We start from the raw sequence: 21,929 nt of genomic DNA, 5'->3' as shown, positions 1-21,929 counted from the left end.
TAAAACCTTAAATCAATCATTAACATGTTCAAAGTTCCCTGGTGATTAACAATTTCATTTAATGTTTATTTTTGAGAGCGAGAAAGACAGCACGAGTAGGGGAAGGGCAGAGGGAGGGAGACACAGAATCCAAGCAGGCTCCAGGCTCTGAGCTGTCAGCACAGAGCCCAATGTGAGGCTCAAATTCAACAAACCTTGAGATCATGACCTGACTCAACCTCGGACATTTAACTCACTGAGCCACCCAGTCTCCCCTTACTAATTTTTTTAAAGTTTACTTTTATTTGAGAGAGAGCAAGCAGGGGAGGGGCAGAGAGAGGAGACAGAATAACAAGCAGGCTTCAACTTAGAAACCATGAGACGACCTGAGCTGTGATTAAGAGTCAGACACTTAACCAACTGACCTAGTCAGGCACCCCAAACCTCCCTGGTGATTCTAATGTGAAGTCATTATGGTGCAAACCTAAGAGATCCAATATCTAGGGAGAAGCAGACCTCTGGAAATTAAAATTATAAGCAGTAGCATTGTCTTTATCTTCTGCCTGGAAATCTGAAATTAATGTCAAAGTTGAGACAGAGAGTGGGGCACCCGGGTGACTCAGTCAGTTGAGTGTCTGACTTCAGCTCGGGTCATGATCTCATGGCTGGTGAGTTCAAGCCCCGCGTTGGGCTCTGTGCTGACTGACAGCTTGGAGCCTGGAGCCTGCTTTGGATTCTGTGTCTCCCTCTCTCTCTGCCCCTAACCCACTCACATCCTGTCTCTGTCTCTCTCAAAAATAAACAAACAAAAAAAAAATTTGGAACAGAGAAACCATACAAAAGTGATCCTGAAAATACCTAACATGAAAGGTTATTGATAAACATTTATATACAACCTGATGCATATGGCATGAGGTCAGTTTCCTTAAACCATTAAGAAATGAAACAAATGAAAAGATGTTGTGTGTTCATGGTTTGGAAATATTGTTAAAATGTCAATACTACCAAAAGCCATCTATAGATTCAATGTGATCCCTATGAAGATTTCAATGGCATTTTTTTCAAAAGTAAAAAAAAAAAAAATCTAAAACTTACATGAAACCACAAAAAATCCTGAATAGCCAAAGCAATCCTGAAAAAGGACTAAACAGTAGGGATTATACTTCCTGACTTCAAGCTATATTACATAGTTACAGTCCTCAAAATAGTATATGGTACTGCCATAAAAATAGACAAATCAATGGTATAGAATTGAGAGTTTAGAAATAAACCCAAGCACAAACGGTCAGCTAATATGACAAGAGAGCCAAGAATACTCAGTGGACAAAAGAAAATCTCTTAAATGGTGCTGGGGAAATTGGATATCCAGATGTAGGAGAATGGACCCATATCTTACACTACTAAGAAAAGCTAGCTGGAAATGGATTAAAGACTCAAATATAAGACCTGAAATGATGAAATTTCTGGAGGAAAACATAGGAAAAGAGATCCTTCACCTGGATTTTGGCAATGATTTTTTGGAAAACACATAAAGCATGAATAACGACATAAAAAACACGTGGGACTACCTCAAACTGAAAAGCTTCTGCACAGCAAAACCATCAACAAAGTGAAAAGACAGCCTACAGAATGAAAAAAAATATTTGCAAACCATTTATCTGCTAAGGGGTCAATATCTAAAATATATGAAGAATTCCTACAACTAAAGAGTAAAAAAATAATCCAATTAAAAATGGGATTTTTTTATATCTGAAACCTAAATAGACATTTTTCCAAAGGTATACAAAAGGTAAACAAGTACATGAAAAGATGCTCAACATCACTAGTCATAGGGGAAATGCAAATCAAAACCACAATGAGATATTATCTCATACCTGTTAGAATAGCCATCATCAAAAAGACAAGATAACAAATGTAGAGGCACATGTAGGGGAGAAGGAACCTTTCACTGTTGATGAATTTGTAAACTGGTGCAGCCACTGTGGAAAACAAAATGGAGGATCCTCAATAATTTAAAAATAGAACTACCAAATGACCTAACAATTCCACTTTTGGGAATATATCCAAAAGAAAAACCACTCAAAAAGATATCTGCATCCCCATGTTCATAGCAGCATTATCTATAATAGCTAAGGCATGGAAACAACCTAAGTGTCCATTGACAGATGAATGGACAAAGAAGTTGTGGTATACTTAGGCAATGGAATTTTTTTTTAATGATTATTTTTGAGAGACAGAAAGAATATGAGCAGGGGAAGAGCACAGAGAGAGAGAGGGAGACACAGAATCTGAAGCAGGCTCCAGGCTCCGAGCTGTCAGCATAGAGACCAATGTGGGGCTCAGACCCACAAATGGTGAGATCGTGACCTGCGCCAAAGTTGGACACTTAACCAACTGAGCCACCCAGGCGCCCCAGGCAATGGAATGTTATTCCACCAAAGAAAATGAGGAAGTCCTGCCACTTACAACATGCGTGGACCTTGAGAATATTATGTTGAATGAAATTAATGAGAAAGGCAAATACTGTGTGATCTCATTTATAAGTGGAATCTAAAAACCCAACTCCTAGACAAAAGGATCAGATTTGTGGTTACCAGAGGCAGGGAGTGAAAGGAGGAGGGATTGAAATAAGGTGGTCAAAAGGTATAAATTTCAGTCATAAGATAAATAAGCACTTTAGGAGTGCAATGTACAACGTGATGACTATAGCCAACACTGCTGTACAATATATAAAGAAGTAAAGAGAGAGAATGAGAGTTCTCATTCCAAAGAAAAACATTTTTTTTCTTTTTTTGCTTCCCCGTTTTATTGTATCTATGTGAGATGATGGATGCTACATAAACTTAGCACTGTAATTTCATGAAACATGTTAGTCAAATCATTATGCCATCTACATTAAACTTATCATAGAGTGATATAGGTCCATTATATCTCAATAAAACTTACAATAGAGTGATCTATGTCAATTATATCTCAATAAAAGTTGTAGCAAAGGATAAAAAGTTCTATAAATCTGTTTCAATATTTTTCAAAACATTGTTTTGTGCTAACCAATTTTTTAATATTTGTTTTTTGAGAGAGAGCAAGCATGCATGAGCAAGCAGGGGAGGGGCAGAGAGAAAGGAGACACAGAATTTGAAGCAGGCTCCAGGCTGTGAGCTCTCAGCACAGAGCTGGACACAGGGCTTGAACTCACGAACTGTGAGATCATGACCTGAGCCAAAGTTGGATAATGAGCCACTCAGGCGCTCCTGTGCTAACCAATTCTCAAACACGATGTACATGATGTATTCTTCTGATTGTTAAATAAAAATGTGTTTCTGTAAAAATAAAAAGACTACCTTTTGAGTAAAGCAAGTTCTTATCCAGTCTTGCTGGGGCCCCGGTAAACCCCATGCTCAGAGACCATGTATTTGATGACATGGTTTTTGTGTATAGGACAGATAAGAATTTTCTGGATATCTTGTACCGAGTAGGAATCAAGATTTTTGAGTAGAGAAGCAGGAAAAAAAAATCACTGTTGGTCCAAGAGGAATAAAAATGTACTCTGAACTTTCTTACTTGGATTCTGTAAACTTAAGCCTGTAATTTATTGTGTCTTATGTAAATATAGTAAGTGTTAACATAGTAATTAGTCATAATATTGCCAATATATGAAAGGGAGAAAATGCTATTTTACCTGTAATACTTTTGGGGAAATAGAGACTCATGTATAAGTCTCAACTTTCAATTAATCTTTCAGGTTACTTTCAAATCCATTCCATTAAAAATATGTGTATGCTAATTGAGATATAATTTCTAATGTCTATAGAGGAAGAAAGAGGATGTTGGTTGAGTGTAGTTTCTGGTTAAGTGACTGTGTCTGAAGTTTAGGAAAACAATGACTTCTTTATCTTTTTTTAATCAAATTATTGAAATATAATCAACATATGATAAACTGTGCATCTTTAAACTGTGCAATTTGGTAAGTTCTGACCTATGTATACACGTCTAAAACTGCCACCCCGATCATGATAATGAACAACCATACCCAACAGTTTCCACCTGCCACTTTTAAATCTTCCCAACTGTCCAGATTGCTCTTTTCTAGGCAACCACTGATCTGCTTTTTGTCGCTAGAGATGAGCTTGCGTTTTCTTTCTAGAATCGTGTATGAATGCATTGCATAGTAGACATTTCTTTTTGCCTAGTTCTTTTCATTCAGCATTTATTTTGAAATTCATCTTTGTTGTTACGTGCATAATTTTTATTGCAGAATACTACTAGAGTAGATGTAACATAGTATAACCATTTATTTGTTAATGAAAATATTGTTTTCAGCTTGAATGATCTGTAAGGATAAAATGGGTGAACTTCAGGTCTCTGCTTGCTGACAGCATCCAATTAGAGCAAACCTCTTTTTCCTTAGATTCTAATTCGAATCCATTAGCCAAAGCTCAAATCCTATAACAGGTACTTTTTAATGTTCTGTTCCTGAGATTCCCTCATGGCTCCCCTTGGAATATGTTTTCCCTCATTGAAAGGAGTTATAAACGCAACTTGTTCAACTACAAGTGTGTTCCTGGTGGTCTTTGGCTAAAGTTCCTTTCTAGGGTCTTTTCTATGTCCTCTAAGTTGCCTAATTTATTGGCAGAAAGTTGTTCATATTATTTTGTTACTATTTAATATCTGTACAATCTATGCTGCTGTCACTGAGTTTACCAAATTTATTGATCTTCTCCAAGATCAATAGGTTTGTTGATTTTCTTGTTTTTCTTTTCTATATCATTGGCATCTGCTAATATTATTTCTGTGCTTCTGTTTACCTTGGGTTTAATTTTCTTTTTTTTTTTTTTTATTCTTAAATTGAAATCTGAAGTCCTGGGTTTGAGACCTTTTCTTTTTTTCTAACTGCAGAGGATTTTAGTGCTAGACATTTCTCCCTCAAGTACTGTTTTACAGGCATCCCGCAGATTTTGGTTATGTTGTGTTTTCATTTTAATTGAGCTTCAAACACTTTTCAATTTCACTTTATATTTCTTTTTTGAATTATAAGCTGTTTAGGAATGTTACTTAGTTTCCAAATAATTTGAGATTTTCCAAATCTTTGATATTTATTTCTAATTCAATTCCAGTACGCTCAGAAAATCTACTTTGTGGAGATTTTCATCATTTCAAAGTTGGTTAGATTAGTTTTATGGCCTAGAACATGAACTACCTTGTTAAAGGTACACAACTGAAAAGAATGCATAAGCTGCTGTGGTGTGTTTCCCAAATGTTAATTAGCTCAAGTTGGTTGATAGTGTTGCTTCATCTTCTATACATATATTTTTAAATATACTTAATATGAAATGGTTCTCAAACTTTAGCATGACCAGAATATACCCAGAGGATTTGTTAAACACAGATTGCTTAGTTTCTAATTCAGTAGTTCCAGGTTTGGCCTGATGATTTGCACTTCTAACAAGTTGCCAAAGTGTTAGTCTGGTGACCTCACTTTGAGAACTCTTTCTCAGTACTCTACCACATTTTCTTCTGTCTGCTTAGAGAAGGAATGAGCAGAATCTTGTTAAGTGTGAAAATTATAAAACTAACTTTCAGTTTTGTGGTTTGTTTTTTTTTTTGTGTGTGTGGGTTTATTGTTTTGGTGGGAGGAGATGTAGCTAAAGGAAGAATAACCTACATGAATGTTGGGTAGGCAAAGAATGGACCACATGATTATTTGTTGACATGTTTTTGGTTATCTAGTATTTGAAACCCTCATCTATGTTCATGGAACATTCCACTCTGATTATTCATGGTTGCAGAATTATTGTTAACTAGAGAAGCAATAAAGTCTAGATATTTATTTTCCCTGACGGTGAAAGCTAGGGCACAGACACATGATCTAAGTGTTTTCGTGGTGGTGGTAAGGATGGTCTCCTCAACAAAGTGTTACACAGCAGTAGGGTTAGTGTGATCTGATGTTCTGCTGCTACAGCCACACTATCTCTGCCTTATTGCTACTATGACATAATTTTTGCCAACACTGGATGCCTTGATTTCTGCCCACTTTATTTATTTATTTTTAATTATTTAAATTCAAGTTAGTTAGCATACAGTGTAGTATTGGTTTCAGGAGTAGAACCCAGTGAATCATCATTTACATACAACACCCAGTGCTCATCCCAGCAAGTGCCCTCCTTCATGTTCAGCACCCATTTAGGCCATCCTCCTGCCTACCTCCAGCAACCCTCGGTTTGTTCTCTGTATTTAAAAGTCTCCTTCGGTTTACTGCCCTCTCTCATTTTATCTTTTTCTTCCTTCCCTCCCCCTATGTTCATCTGTTGTTTCTTAAATTCCACATATGAGTGAAGTCATATGATATTTGTCTTTCTCTGACTTATTTTGCTTAGCATAATACACTCTAATTCCATCCACATTGTTGCAAGTGGTAAGATTTCATTCTTTTTGATTGCCGAGTAGTATTCCATTGCATCTATATACTGCATCTTCTTTGCTCATTCATCAGTAGGTGGACATTTGGGCTCTTTCCATAATTTGGTTATTGTTGATAGCACTGCTATAAACATTGTGGTATATATGCCCCTTCGAATCAGTATTTTTGTGTCCTTTGGTTAAATACCTAGTAGTGCAAGTGCTGGGTCATAGGGAAGTTCTATTTTTAATTTTTTGAGGAAACTCCATACCGTTTTCCAGAGTGGCTGCACCAGTTTGCATCCCCACCAAGAGCACAAAAGAGATCCTCTTCACATCCTCGCCAACATCTGTTGTTTCCTTAGTTGTTATTGTTAGCCATTCTGACAGGTGTGAGGTAGTATGTCATTGTGGTTTTGGTTTATATTTCCCTGATGATAAGTCATGTTGAGCATCTTTTCATGGGTCTGTTAGCCATCTGGATGTCTTCTTTGGAAAAGTGTCTATTCATGTCTTCTGCCCATTTCCTCACTGGATTATTTGTTTGGGGGAGGAGTTGAGTTTGATAAATTCTTTATAGATTTTAGATACTAACCCTTTTTTAAAGATTTTATTTATTAATTTTGAGAGAGGCTGAGGCATACATGAGAGTCAGGGAGGGCGAGAGAGAGAGGGAGGGAGAGAGAAGATCCCAAGCAGGCTCCACACTGTCAGCACAGAGCCCAATGTGGGGCATGAAATCATGACCTGAGCTGAAATCAAGAGTTGGGAAGTTAACCTCCTGAGCCACTCGGGTGGCCCTGGATACTAACCCTTTATCCAAAATGTTATTTGCAAATATCTCCTTCCATTCCATCAGTTGCCTTTTAGTTTTGTTGATTTGTTCATTTGCCACACAGAAGCTTTTTATCTTGGTGAGGTCCCAATAGTTCGTTTTTGCTTTTATTTCCCTTGCCTCCAAAGACATGTCTGGTAAGCGGTTTCTGTGACTGAGATCAAGGAGATTGCTCCCTGTTTTTTCCTGTAGGATTTTGATGGTTTCCTGTCTCACATTAAGGTCTTTGATCCATTTTGAACTTATTTTTGTGTGTGGTGTAAGAAAGTGGTCTAGTTTCATTCTTCTGCATGTCACTGTCCAGTTTTCCCAGCACCATTTGCTGAAGAGACCATTTTTTTTCCACTGGACACTCTTTCCTAATTTGTTGAAGATTAGTTGGCCATACATTTGTGGGTCTGGTCGCTTTAAATAATTTTTTATTTTCTAATATCGCCAGAGATTGTGAGCTACTATTGCTTTTCTGCTAAAGTTAGTCAGTCAGTGCATATAGCTTGCAAAACAAAACCTGATCAATACCAAAGACATGGGCTGGTAATGATGTAGGTTACAGATGATCTGGTTCAGTTTTATTGCTTGTTTTCTGATTGGTCTTTTAAGTTCCTTGTCTTGCATAACTGTTCTGGCTATGATTTCCAACTCTGTTCAATAAAAATGACAAGAGTGGGCATCCTTGTCTTATTCCTGAGCTTACAAGAAAAGTTTTCAGCTTTTCACCATTGAGTGTGATGTTGGCTGTAGGCTTGTCATATATGGCCTTTATTATGTTGACGTACATTCCCTCTACAGTTGCTTTGTTGAGAGTTTTTATCAAAAATAGAAATTGAAATTATTTTTAAGTAGGCTTCATTCCCAGTGCAGAGCACAACCCCAAGATCAAGACCTGAGCTGAGATCAAGAGTTGAACACTCACTTGACTGAGCCACCCAGGGGCCCTGTGTTTTGTCAAATGATTTTTCTGCATTTATTAAGACTGACCATATGATTTTTATCCTTCATTTAGTTAATGTGGAGTATCATCTTGACTGATTTGCAGATATTGGACCATTCTTACATCCCTGGAATATGTCCCACCGCATCATGATGAATGATCCTTTTAGTGTATTGTTGAATTTGGTTTGCTAATATTTTGTTGAGGATTCTTACATATATATTCATCAGGAATATTGGCCTGTAGTTTATCTGGGTTTTGTTTTTGTTTTGTTCTGTTTTTTTGTAGTGCCTTTGTCTGGTTTTCATATTAGGGTAATAGTGGGCTCAGAATGAATTTGAAAGTATTTCATCTCTTTTATTTTTTGAATAGAGCGGAAAGGATAGGTAGTAATTCTTTTTTAAATGTTTGGTAGAATTTACCTATGAAACCATCTGGGTCTGGGCTTTTTGTTTGTTGGTAGGTTCTTGTTTTCATTTTTTACCAATTCAGTTTTATTGGTAGTAATCAGTCTGTTCAAGTTTTCTATTCCTGATTCAGTCTTGAAAGATAGTATTTTTCTAGAAATGGATCCTTTTCTTCTAGGTTGTCCAATTTGTTGGCAAGTAATTTTTCATAGTAGTCTCCCATAATCCTTTGTATTTGTTATGTTGATTGTAACCTCTCTTTCATTTCTGATTTTCAGTCCTATTTTTCTTGATGATTCTGGCTAAAGATTTATCAATTTTGTTATCTTTACAAAGAACTAGCCCTTAGTTTCGTTGACCTTTTCTATTTTTTTGAAGTTTCTATTTCATTTATTTCTGTTCTGATACTAATAACTTCCCTCTAATGACTTTGGGCTCTGTTTGTTATCTTTCTAGTTCCTTTAAGGTGTAAGTTTAGATGGGTTTATTTGAGATTTTTGTTTCTTGAAGTAGGCCTGTATAGCTATAAAATTACTTCATAAAACTACTTTTGTTTTGTCCCAAAGATTTTATACTATAGTGTTTCCATTTTTGTCACCAGGCATTTTTTTTTTCCTCTCTTCTTTAATTTCTTCATTGACCCATTTGTTGTTTGGTAGTATGTTGTTTAGCCTTGACATGTTCATATTTCTTCCCATTCTTTTCTTGTAATTGATTTCTAGTTTCATACTATTGTGGTTGGAATAGATGATTGATAGGATTTCAGTTTTCTTAAATTTATTAATACTTGTTTTGTGCCCTAACATATGATCTATCCTAGAGAATGTTCCATGTGAACATTGAAAAGAACACTTGAAAAGATTGTATGTACTCTGCTGTTTTGGGGTGGAATGTTCTGAATATATTTGTTAAGTCTAATGTGTCATTCAAAGACATTGTTTCCTTATTTTCTGTCTGGATGATGTATCCCTATTGATGTAAGTGGGTGTTAAAGTCCCTACTATTATTATATTACTGTCAATTTTTCCCTTTATGTCTGTTAGTATTTGCTTTATAGGTTGAGTTGCTCTGATGTTCAGTGCATAGATACTTACAATTGTTATATCCTCTTGTTGGAATTATCACTTTATCATTATGTAATTCCCCTCTTTGTCTCTTGTTACAGCCTTTGTTTTTTTTTTTTTTTAATTTTTTTTTTTTTAACGTTTATTTATTTTTGGGACAGAGAGAGACAGAGCATGAATGGGGGAGAGGCAGAAAGAGAGGGAGACACAGAATCGGAAACAGGCTCCAGGCTCTGAGCCATGAGCCCAGAGCCCGACGGGGGCTCGAACTCACGGACCGCGAGATCGTGACCCGAGCTGAAGTCGGACGCTTAACCGACTGAGCCACCCAGGCGCCCCACAGCCTTTGTTTTAAAGTCTATTTTGTCTTACATAAGTATTGCTACCCTGGCATTTTTCTGCTTCCATTTGCATGAAATATCTTTTTCCATCCCTTCACTTTCAGTCTGTATATAGCTCTAGATCTGAATTGCAACTTGTAGGTAGCATATAGATAGGTTATTTTATTTTCTTTATTTAATTTTTTTAATTTTAATTTTTAAATTAAATTAAATTTTTAATTTTTATTTTATTTTATTATTTTTATGTTTATTTTTATTTTATTCCATTCAGTTACCTTATGTTTTTTTATTGGAGCACTTAGTCCATTTACATTTAAGATAATTATTGGACATTTAAAATAATTAGCTATGTACTTACTGCCATTTTGTTGTTTTCTCATTGTTTTTTTTAGTTCTTTTCTGTTCCTTTCTTCTCTTGCTCTCTTTCTCTTCTTATGCTTGCATTTTTTTCTCTTTTGTATGTGTGTTTCTGTATCTATTATAAATTTTGGGTTTGTGGTTGCCATGAGGTTCATGTATAACATCATCTGTATATAGGATCCTGTCTATATTAAGTTGATGGTCACTTAAATTTGAACACATTCTAAAAGCAGTACATTTCTACATCTCCCTCCCCTCTGCCTTTTATTTATATGATATCATATTTTACATTTTTTAATTTTGTGTATCCCTTACCTAAATTGTGTAGATAAAATTGGTAACACTACTTTTGTGTTTAAATAAACATTCATATTAGCTTTATAAGTGATTGATCTACTTCTGTGTTTGTTTCTGCTAGTGTAATATTTTTCTTTTCATAATTTTCTTCCATGTATAGACTTTTATTTTGCACTTTAACCTTTTTCTTTCTTTCTTTCTTTCTTTCTTTCTTTCTTTCTTTCTTTCTTTCTTTCTTTCTTTTACTGTTTATTTTTGAGAGAGCGTGAGAGACAGCTTGAGCAGGGGAAGAACAGAGAGAGGGAGACACAGAATCCAAAGCAAGCTCCAGGCTCTGACCTGTCAACACAGAGCCCAACATGGGATTGAACTCATGAGCCATGAGATCATGACCTGAGCTAAAGTCAGATGCTTAACCAACTGAGCCACCCAGGGTCCCCTGCACTTTAACATTTCTTGTAAGGCCCATTTAGTAGTAATGAATTTAACTTTTGTTTATCTGGAAAACTTTCTCTCTCCTTTAATGCTGAATGATAACCTCGCTGGGCAGGGTATTCTTGGCAGGTCAGAAGGGAGTAGCATAATATATTCAAAGTTTATGCTGAAATTTCAACTGATTGCTTTATGGGGTTTTCCTTGTACATCACTATTTGCTTTTCTTTTGCTGCTTTTAGGACTTTCTCTTTATTTTTAATTTTTCCATTATAATTATTATGCCTCTTGGTAGGGACCTTCTTGGGTTCATCTTATTCAGGGACTTCTCTGCTTCTTGGACTTGATTATTCCTTTCTGAGATTAGGGAAGTTTTCAGATATTTTTTTCTTATTTCTGACAATATTTTCTTTTTAGTTGAAATATTATGTTCATGTTTTAATGTAATTACTTATATATTTAGGATTAATTACCCACTATTTTCTTTATACTTATTTTAAAATTTATCATTAAATATAATTGATATACAATGTTATATTAGTTTCAGGTAGACAACATAGTGATAAGTGTAGTCCCCATCTGTTACCACACAACATTATTACAATATTATTAACTGTATTCCTTATGCTGTGCTTTTTATCCCTGTGACTTACCTATGACTGGAATTTTATACCTGTTAATCCTCTTCACCTATTTTACCCATCTCCCTCAGCCACATCCCTCTGGCAACCCCAAGTTTGTTCTCTGTATTTAAGAGTCTGTTTGGGGGTTTTTTGTCTCTCTCTTTTTTTTTTTTTTTTTTTTTAAGATTTCACATATAAGTGAAATCATATAGTATTTGTTTTTCTCTGACTTATTTTCACTTAGCATATTATCTTCTAGGTCCATTCATATAGTCATGAATGACAGGACCTCATTCATTTTATGGCTGAGTAGCATTCATTGTACATATATACCATATCTTCTTTATCCACTCATCTATCAGTGGACACATTTGTCTCCCTATCTTGGCTGTTGTAAATAATGCTGCAATAAACATAAAGATGCATATATATGTTCAAATTAGTGTTTGCACTTTTTTTTTTTTTTTTTTTTTTTTTTGACAAGTACTCAGTAGTGGAATTACTGGATTGTATGGTATTTCTGTTTTTAACTTTTTGAGGAAACTGTGATGTTTTCCATAGTAGTTACACCAATTTACATTCCCACCTACAGTACATGAGGGCTCTCTTTTCTCCACATCCTCATTAACACTTGTTATTTGTCCTCTTTTTGATACTAGGCAATACTAGGCGTTCTGTCAGTTATGAGGTGATATCTCATTGTGGATTTGATTTGCATTTCCCTGATGATTAGTGATGTAAAGCATCTTTTTATGTGTCTGCTGGCCATTTGTATATCAACTTTGGGAAAATGTCTAGTCAGGTACTCTGACCATTTTTTAATCAGATTTTTTTTTTTGGTTGAGCTCCCTAAGTTCTTTATATATTTTTTATTTTAACCCCGTGTTAAACCTATCATTTGTGAATATCTTCTCCCATTCAGTTGGTTTCCTTTTTGTTTTGTTGATGGTGGTTTCCTTTGCTGTTCAGATGGTTTCTATTTTGGTGTAGTCCCAATAGTTTATTTTTGCTTTTGTTTCCATTGCCTGAGGAAACATATCCAGAAAAATGTTGTAAGGGTGATATTCAAAACATTACTGCCTCCATTTCTTTTTAGGAGTATTATGGCTTCAGGTCTCCCTTTTAGGTCTCTGTTTTACGTTTATTTTTGTGTATGATGCAAGAAGGTGGTCTAGTTTTATTCTTTGATATGTAGCTGTCCATTTTTTCCAGCACTATTTGCTAAAAATATGGCCTTTTCCCCATTGTATATTCTTGCCTCCTTTGTGCAGGTTGACTATATAAGTGTGGAATTATTTCTGGGCTTTCTATCCTGTACCATTAATCTATGCATCTATATTTGTGCCACTACCATACTGTTTGGATTATTATAGCTTCGTAGTACAGTTGAAATTTAGGATTGTGAAACTTTCAACTTTGTTCTTTCACAAGATTGCTTTGTTATTTAGTTTTTTTGTGGTTCTATACAAATTTTAGAATTATTCTAATCTGGTAAAAATGATTTGCTATTGGTATTTTTGATAGAGATCACATTGAATCTGTAGATTGCTTTGGATAATATTGCATTTTTAACAATATTTATTCTTCCAATCCATGGTATATCTTTCTTTTGTTTGTGCTGTCTTGAATTTCTTTCATCAATACCTTACAGTTTTTAGAGGACAGGTTTTTCAGCTTCTTGGCTAAATTTATTCCTAGGTAATTTATTATCGTTGGTACAATTTTAAGTGGGATTGTTTTCTTATCTCTTTCTATTACTTTGTTATCAACCTTTAGAAACAACAGGTTTTCTGTATATTGTATCATGTAAACTTACTGAATTCATTTGTCAGTTCTAATAGGTTTTTGGTGGAACTTTAGGGTTTCCTATATAGTATGTCATCTACAAATAGTAAAATTTTACTTCTTCCTTATCCATTTGGAGCATTTTTATTTCTTTTTATTGTTTTACTGCTGTGACCAGGACTTTCAGAATTACGGTGAATGAAAGTTGTGAGAGTGGACATCCTTGTCTTATTCCTGATCTTAGAGGAAAAGTTTTTAGTTTTTCACCATTGAGTATAACATTAACTGTAGGTTTTTCATATGTGGCCTTTATCATGTTGAGGTGTGTTCCCTCTAAACCAACTTTATTGAGTGTTTTTATCATAAACGGGTGTTGTATTTTGTCCCATGCTTTTTCTGCACCTTTTGAGATGATCATGTGGGTTTTATCCTTTCTTTTGTTAATGTGATGCATCACATTTGACTGATTTGAGGATGATGAATTACCCTTGCCTCCCTGGAATAAAGCCCACTTGATCATGGTAAATGATCACTTTAATGTATTCTTGAATTCAGTTTGCTAATATTTTGTTGAGGATTTTTGCATCTGTGTTTATCAGAGATATTTGCCTGTAATTTTCTCTTGTGTAGTGCCTTTGTCCTGTTTTGGTATCAGGGTAATGCCAGCCTCATAGAATGAATAAGGAAGTTTTCCTTTTTATATTTTGTGGAATGTTTTAAGAAGAATAGGTATTAACTCTTCTTTAAATGTTTGGTAGAATTCATCTGTGCAGACATCTGGTCCTGGACTTTTGTTTGTTGGGTTTTTGGTTTGGTTTTTTGATTATTGGTTCAATTTTGCTACTAGTAACTGGTCTGTTAAAATTTTCTACTTCTTCCTGATTCATTGTTAGAAGCTAGCTATTTATCCAGCTGTTATTTCTTCATATAAGTTTTCTCCCACCTTCTCTCTCTTCTCCTTCTGGAACCCATATAATGTAAATGTTATTTACATATGTTATTATTGATTTTGCTGCAGAGGTCCTAATCCTCATTTTAAAATTCTTTTTCTTTTTTGATGTTCAGCTTAAGTGTCTTCCAGATCGCTGATCCATTCTGCATCCTTTTAATCTGCTGTTGATTTTCTCTAACATATTTTAAAATTCCAGTTATTCTTCAGCTCTGATTGGTTCTTTGTTATATTTTCCATCTCTTTGAAGTTCTCACTAGGCTCATCCACCCTTCTCTCAAGTCCAGTGAATATCTTTCAGACCATTACTTTGAGTTATTTATCAGGTAGATTGCTTATCTCCATTTTATTTCATTCTTTTTCTGTGATTTTATCTTGTTCTTTTGTTTGGAACATAGTCTCTGTTTCATTTTGTCTCTCTGTGTTTATTTCTGTTTTACATAGTTCAGCTACCTTTCCTGGTTTTGAAAGTGGTAGCCTTATGTAGAAGGCATCCTATGATGCCTTGGAACACAAAACCCCCTGGTCACCAGAACCAGGAGCTCAAACGGTGTCCCTTGTATGCTCTGTGTGTGCCCTCCTGTTGTGACTGAGCCTCAACTCTTTGGATGCACTGGTGGGCAGGTCTCTGTCCCCTGCATGGCTGGCTGAGAAGCCCTGCTGCAGCCCCAGCAGGTGTGCTGGTGGGTGGGGCCAGCCCTTATCCCAGCTGACTGCCATGATCAGCTGTATCTGCTGCTGGTGCACTGGTGGGCAGGGTCTGCTCCTGGCCCAGCTAGCTGAGAGGCCCAGCTGCAGCTACTCCAGGCACACTGGTGTGTGAGATTAGCTTTCCCATCCTTTTGATGGGACACTAGTCCCAGCGGAGGCCACCCGACCAGTGTTGTGGGGGCAGTAGTCGCTTTGGAGGGATGCCAATCGTGGTGAGGCTGCCTGCTAGGGCCTGCAGGGCCGGCGGGCCAGGGGTTGTCTGCTGAGGTAAGCAGATTGGGTGGGGCAGGTCTATGGGGGCAAGCACTGGTATCAAGGTAAATGGAGAGTGTCAAAACTGGTTCTGCAACCATTGGTGGTCTAGGCTGAAGGAGGAGAAGAAAAATGGCACCTGCCAGCACTCCTGTTTCCAGAGAAAGCTCCCACAGATCCCTGACTCTATGGCACATGTCCTAAAATTGTCCATAAATCTCCTTCATGTATAACTCAGGTGCTACTCAAACTGCTTCTGCACTGGGTCACCTGCTGAAATGCATCTGTGATAGGTGGTGACTCAGGATCATTCTACTCTGCCATCTTCCTTCTCTCACATTTTCTTCATCTATTCAACAGTGGACGTTTAGGTTGTTTCCATTTCTTGACTATTGGAAATAATGCTGCAATGAACATAGGGGTGCATAAATCTTTTTGAATTAGTGTTTTCAATTTCATCAAATACTCAAAAGTGGAATTGCTGGATTGTTTGGTAATTGTATTTTTACTTTTTGACTTGTTTTAAATATAGGTGCTTCCCGATGCCTACAGAGCAAGTATCCAAAGCAATTTTTTATTTTATTTATTTTTTTTTTTTTTTATTTTTTATTTATTTTTTTTTTTAATTTTTTTTTTTTTCAACGTTTATTTATTTTTGGGACAGAGAGAGACAGAGCATGAACGGGGGAGGGACAGAGAGAGAGGGAGACACAGAATCGGAAACAGGCTCCAGGCTCTGAGCCATCAGCCCAGAGCCTGACGCGGGGCTCGAACTCACGGACCGTGAGATCGTGACCTGGCTGAAGTCGGACGCTTAACCGACTGCGCCACCCAGGCGCCCCTATTTTATTTATTTTTAAACATTCACTTATTTAAGAGAGAAAGTGTGAGCAAGGGAAAGGGTAGAGAAAGAGGAAGAGAGAGAGAATCCCAAGCAGGCTCTGTGCTGCTAGCACAGAGCCCAATGTGGGGTTCAAACCCACAAACCATGAGATCATGACCTGAGCCAAAATCGAGTTGGACACTTAACTGACTGAGCCACCCAGGTGCCCCCAAAACAATTTTTAAAGTGTAAAGTAAATAGGAATTACCTCATTCTAAATTTTGTATTTATAGATTAGTTTTTAAATTTGGTTTCACCAAAACTAATACTATAAGAAATAGTATAAAATTCATTAAAACTGATTATCCACTAGGATAGTCTCTCTCCTTGGCTGTATTTTGCCTGGGGGCACAGAAGGGGATCATGTGTCTCTTGAGGCCAATAAATTGCAAGGTCAGTCTTCTCTAAGCAATATGCAAAACACAGTGTTTTGTTATTAAGAAGCTGGCTTTATAGTAAGCCCACTCACCACACCCCTTTCCTTCAAAAGATGGCAACAGGAATGACCAGAATGATGGAGTTGATATCTGTTAATCTTTCCAAGTTTATCGAAGTTTAGTGCTTGCTAAATCTTTTTGAAGAAAAAGTCATAAGAATGTCTTGTAATTTTTCATGCATTTTAAGTCCAGTTTTATGTGTTTAGTTCTAGGGGCCTTTTTCGTCTTCTGCAAGATGTAAGCTACATTTTGTTCCAGTGTAAAGTAACTTTTATAAAGTATTCTAATACCATTCTTATTTAGGAAAAGAGGCTTTAAGGAAAAGTAAATAGAATGTCTATATTGGTTAACAAATTTAGTGTTGTTGTGTTAGGATGACCTGTGTTTTATTATGTTTTTTAATGTTTATTTATTTTTTGAAAGAGACAGAGTGTGCGCAGGGGAAAAGGGCAGAGAAAGGAGACATAGGATCGGAAGCAGCCTCCAGGCTCTGAGCTGTCAGCACAGAGCCTAAGGTGGGGCTGGAACTCACAAACAATGTGATGATGATCTGAGCCACCCAGGTGCCCCTCCTAAATAGTTAGGATAGATAGGTTGTTAAAATTTGGGTCTTTGTGAGAGCCAGAGAGCGCTCACGGAAGCAGTTATTTCACATCCTTTTGAACCACACCATGGTTCTTTTACCCTTTGTCTCTTCTCCCCCATTTGACTTTACTTTTTCACCCTCTTTCTTATGTGTGAGCCAAAGTCTATAATAACTTCACTACTCAATTATCTGAAAACCTCTTTCACTTACTCCTGAATAGCCTTGCTTATCTGGGTCTAATAAGGCATTCTACATGAAAGCCAGTAGTAGTGAAAAGCCTGGCAAATGTCTGGATGACTTTCTCGGGTTGGTCTGAGATTTAGCAGAGATTAAGCACCGAGTCCCAAATACCAGTAATGCAGTTTAGAAACTGTAGGATTGAACTTCATTATGACTAGGGCTTGCAGAATAGTGATTATTTTGTCATTGTGATGAATCGTATTGTCCTCAGTCAGTTTGGGTGCTCAAGAAGAGTTATCACTTAATTACAATGGAATGAAAACAAAAAATGTTAGTTTTTCCAATAACTGCATCCACTTCTAAAATTGTTGAATACCCTTTTCTTGCTGTTCTACCTTGTTAGGGACCCTTTGGACGATACTGTGGAAGAAGGCCAGGAAATTTCTTGGCCATTTTCTGTTTACCAAGCCTTCTTCATTTGTAGGCATATGGACATGCTACACCATCACTAGGAGAGCCATAGTACCCCAGGCCTCCCTTTGGGATTGTCTGGTTCTTTGTGATGCTGGTGATCTCTGCTGATGCGGTGGTTTCCTGGTTTCTATGAATTTGGTTTGGATGTGTTTCCTTAGTGTTGTCTTACTTTGAAGGGAGGGGAGATTTAAAAGCTAGATCAAGTGGGTTTGGTTGCCCCTCTGAGTCTGAATTTTGTTTTTAAGTTTAATGAGAAAACTTTGAAGGATAATAACACCATCTGATTGCTAGTTTAGGAAGAAAACTCCGCTAAGTCAGAGATGGTCTAAACAGGAGTAATAGCAGAGGTGGAGACCACTTGGGGGCTGATGCAGAAGTCTGGATGAGAGATGATTGTGGCTAAGATTAGAATACTGGTGAAGCAGCTGGATTCAAGCTATATTTTAACTGCTGAGCCAGTAGAACTTACGGGTGGATTGGATACAAGTGTGAAAGAAAATAAAGCGTGAAGGCCCAGAGGTTCACCCAGAATCTACAAGGAAACCATTAAAACCACTGCCAAAGGTGAGAGAACTCATTGGTGTTCAGCTGGGGCCAAGGATGAGAATAGGAAGCAAATGATGTAATCAGAGGGTAGCAACTTCAAAAAAGCCACAGTGGAATAATGGTGCCGAACAAAGGTGCATCCTTCCTCTCTGACCCCGTGAGTCTCCATGGGACCCATTTCCACTTCCCCATGAAGTGGAAAACTATCTGGTTTGAGGAAAGTGGTATCATCCACTGAAAACAGGTGTCAGGATGCAGAATAGAAGAGAGAAAGGGCTGGAAGGAAGATCAAAAATCTAGAGAGATTTATTCATAATTAAATGATACTGAAGGCACACAAGGATAGAGGCTATAAATGAGGCTGGATGATGCAAGTGTGTTGGAAGATCTTAGCACTATTAGGTAAAAGCTGTCATGGAAAATGGGCTGAAGGCACATGTTAATGATACAGGGAAAGAAATACTGAGCGGGAAAATTTGCTTTAAAGGCCAAATGATATACTTACCATTGCCAAACCTCTGTCTGGAATGTTAGCATCATGGTTACACACATCCTGTGTTGATGAGAAGGCATGCGTAGGGGCCCTGTCTCTGTTTTACACTTTAACTTGATGGGCCATTTCTAATTTCTACATTTACTGTTGAGTAATTGTGACATCAGAAGAAAGTCATCCAATCATGGTTTTCTGCTTTTCTTTTCAAATGTCTTCCCTCTTTTATTAATCTTGTACCCTTTTCTCACTATCTGTACTACTTCTCACTTCTCACTTGCTTTATAGGTTATGGTATACTATATAATGTACTGACATTCTAACATCTTATTTTAAGTTTGAAACTGATTTTTGGTGGTTTTTCCACCAGGAGTTTGAAAATACTCAACTAGGATGTATCTCTTGTCACAAACCTCAGCCATCATGATATCAACCATTCTTTTATTTATTTATTTTTTTTGGAAAGTGAACCTTGTTGTCTGGATGACCAGACATCCTGTCACCTTGAGACATCATTAATGGCATAAAGTGCATATCTGTATAGTTAGCATCTAGGTGATCCCTCTCATATGAAACATAAGACAACATCATCATACAAAACATGAAATGCGTGACAAAGCTAAATATTGTTCCTTCTCTATCAAATTTTAATTACTGGTATGTTAATGACTCTACCTGTACCACCTTATTAGTACATATCACACTTTGTTTTCAAATCTCTCTGTGACTCGTTTGACAGGATTTGAGGTTTGAAGTTATAAGATCAGCTCTTTTAGGATGGGAGACAAGGGAGGGGAGAAAAGATTAATTAAGAGCAGCTTAACAATGAAGTTGTATTTGTATGAACAAAAGGCCAAAGACTTGCTAAATCAGCTAACCAGACTTTTATACAATGGATTGGCAAGATAAAGATGGCAGATCCCACCCACTGAGGCAGCGAAGACGTTCAGAGTTAAGGTAATACTGCTTCTTCTTAGAACTGTTCACATTTAATTACATATTCAATATTTGCCTTCTCCTTGTATCCTAGGCTTTCTAAAGGCCAGGATCATATCCTCAGTTTTTCATAATGTCTGGCATGCTATAACCTGTCAAATATTGGTTGAATAAATAATTTTAATTTGGGAAGATTAATCACATTGGGAAATTGTGCTGGTGAATACACTGATTTCTTCTATTAGTCAAACTTTAATTAGCAATAAAAGTTGAGGTCGGAGTACAAAAACAAATTTCTCAAATAAGGCCTTATAGTCATTAGTTTCTACCTTCTCTTTTGCCAACAAAGAGATGAGAATGATGTAGTCACTAGCAAATGGTACCATGGATGAGATAAATTATGTGAGTCCTTAAAAGGTATAAGCGTAGCATATATTTGTGTATACTGACGCATAAAATGTTTGATATTGTTTGGGACCTAGAGAAGACCCTTGTCACCCCACTGTTAAAACAGAGACTGGAAGGGGCGCCTGGGTGGCTCAGTCGGTTGGGTGTCCAACTTCGGCTCAGGTCATGATCTCGCACTCCGTGAGTTCGAGCCCCGCGTCGGGCTCTGTGCTGACAGCTCAGAGCCTGGAGCCTGTTTCAGATTCTGTGTCTCCCTCTCTCTCTGACCCTCCCCCATTCATGCTCTGTCTCTCTCTGTCTCAAAAATAAATAAATATTAAAAAAAGTTAAAAAAAAAAAAACAGAGGCTGGATATTTATTAAAATTCCAATACTTTTTAATGATGAAAATAATTATAGATGTTCTAGGAAAATGTTTCTTAAATTATGAGGAGTACAGCTACTTCATTGGCTCTTGCTTCTGTTTGAAGAACTTCATTCTAGTTAGCCATATACGCCGCTGCCGTGGTGGGGGAACTTGTTATGAAAATGTCTTTTTGCAGGTGTTTACCTCTAAAATAGAAAAGCTGGAGGCATCAGTTAAGGTATGTCAAATGGGTGGAAGAGCCTGGCTCTATCATGTTAGGGCTTTTTAGCAATATAGAAGTATTCTAAAAATCTTTTTTATTGAAATATAGTTGACATACAGTGTTATATTAGTTGCAGATGAACAACATCTATACTCAAAGACTCTATACAGTACTCAGTGCTCACCATGGTAAGTGCAGTCTCTGTTACCATGCAGTGTTATTAAAATATTGATCATATTCCCTGTGCTGTGCTTCTCATTTCCCTGACTTACAACTGGAAGTTTGTACCTGTTACTTTCCTTCACCTATTTTGCCCATCCACCTACCTACCTTCCCTCTGGCAACCATCAGTTGTCTGTATTTAAGAATTGTTTTTTTTTTTAGATTCCACATAGAAGTGAAATCACATGGTATTTGTCTTTCCCTGACTTATTTCACATAGCATAATACCCTCTAGATACGTCCATGTTATCACAAATGACAAATTCTTTCTTTTTAAACTTTTTTAATGCTTGTTTATTTATTTATTTATTTTTTTGAGAGAGAAACAAAGCATGAGCGGGGGAGGGGCAGAGAGAGAGGGGTGGGGGAGACACAGAATCCGAAGCAGGGTCCAGGCTCTGGGATGTCAGGACAATGCCCAATGCAGGGCTAGAATCCACAAGACGTGTGAGATTATGACCTGAGCCAAAGTCAGACATTTAACCGACTGAGCCACCCAGGTGCCCCACAAATGACAAATTCTTTTTGTGGTCGAGTAATTGGTCATGATATATTTATACCACATCTTTATCCATTCATCTATGGGTGGACACTTGGATTGCTTGCTTATCTTAGCTATTGTGAATAATGCTACAGTAAACATAGGGGTTCACATATTTTTTCAAATTAGTGTTTGAGTTTTCTTTGGACAAATACCTAGCATTGAAATTATTGGATCATATGGTATTTCTATTTTTAATTTTTTGGGAAACCTCCATACTGTTTTTCATAGTGGCTGCACCACTGTATTCCCACCAACAGTGAACAAGGGTTTCCCTTTCTCCACACCTTTGCCAA

At 36.9% G+C, this 21,929-nt stretch overlaps 2 protein-coding genes across 4 annotated transcripts in view; one reads left to right on the top strand and one right to left on the bottom strand.

Annotated features, from left to right (window-relative positions):
• The window catches only part of LOC122201176 (tripartite motif-containing protein 51-like), a 56,700-nt gene extending 38,761 nt beyond the window's left edge, over positions 1–17,939 (bottom strand). Inside the window, exon 1 of the mRNA XM_042907117.1 lies at positions 17,844–17,939. The gene's annotated coding sequence lies outside the window, so the exon portion shown is untranslated. The remainder of the gene's footprint in view (positions 1–17,843) is intronic.
• A 141-nt stretch (positions 17,940–18,080) lies between these two features.
• The window catches only part of NAALAD2 (N-acetylated alpha-linked acidic dipeptidase 2), a 73,781-nt gene continuing 69,932 nt past the window's right edge, over positions 18,081–21,929 (top strand). For 2 of the 3 annotated variants that reach the window (XM_042904549.1, XM_042904547.1), the window contains exon 1: positions 18,081–18,486. The gene's annotated coding sequence lies outside the window, so the exon portion shown is untranslated. Of the gene's footprint in view, positions 18,487–19,810; positions 19,916–21,929 lie in introns of all 3 variants that reach the window. The other variant, XM_042904546.1, reaches the window with a different exon arrangement.

The sequence above is a fragment of the Panthera leo genome, chromosome D1 (genome assembly GCF_018350215.1).
Source record: "Panthera leo isolate Ple1 chromosome D1, P.leo_Ple1_pat1.1, whole genome shotgun sequence".
Lineage (NCBI taxonomy): Eukaryota > Metazoa > Chordata > Mammalia > Carnivora > Felidae > Panthera > Panthera leo.
Note: the sequence above shows the minus strand (reverse complement) of the source record. Positions and strands in the feature narration are given on the sequence as shown.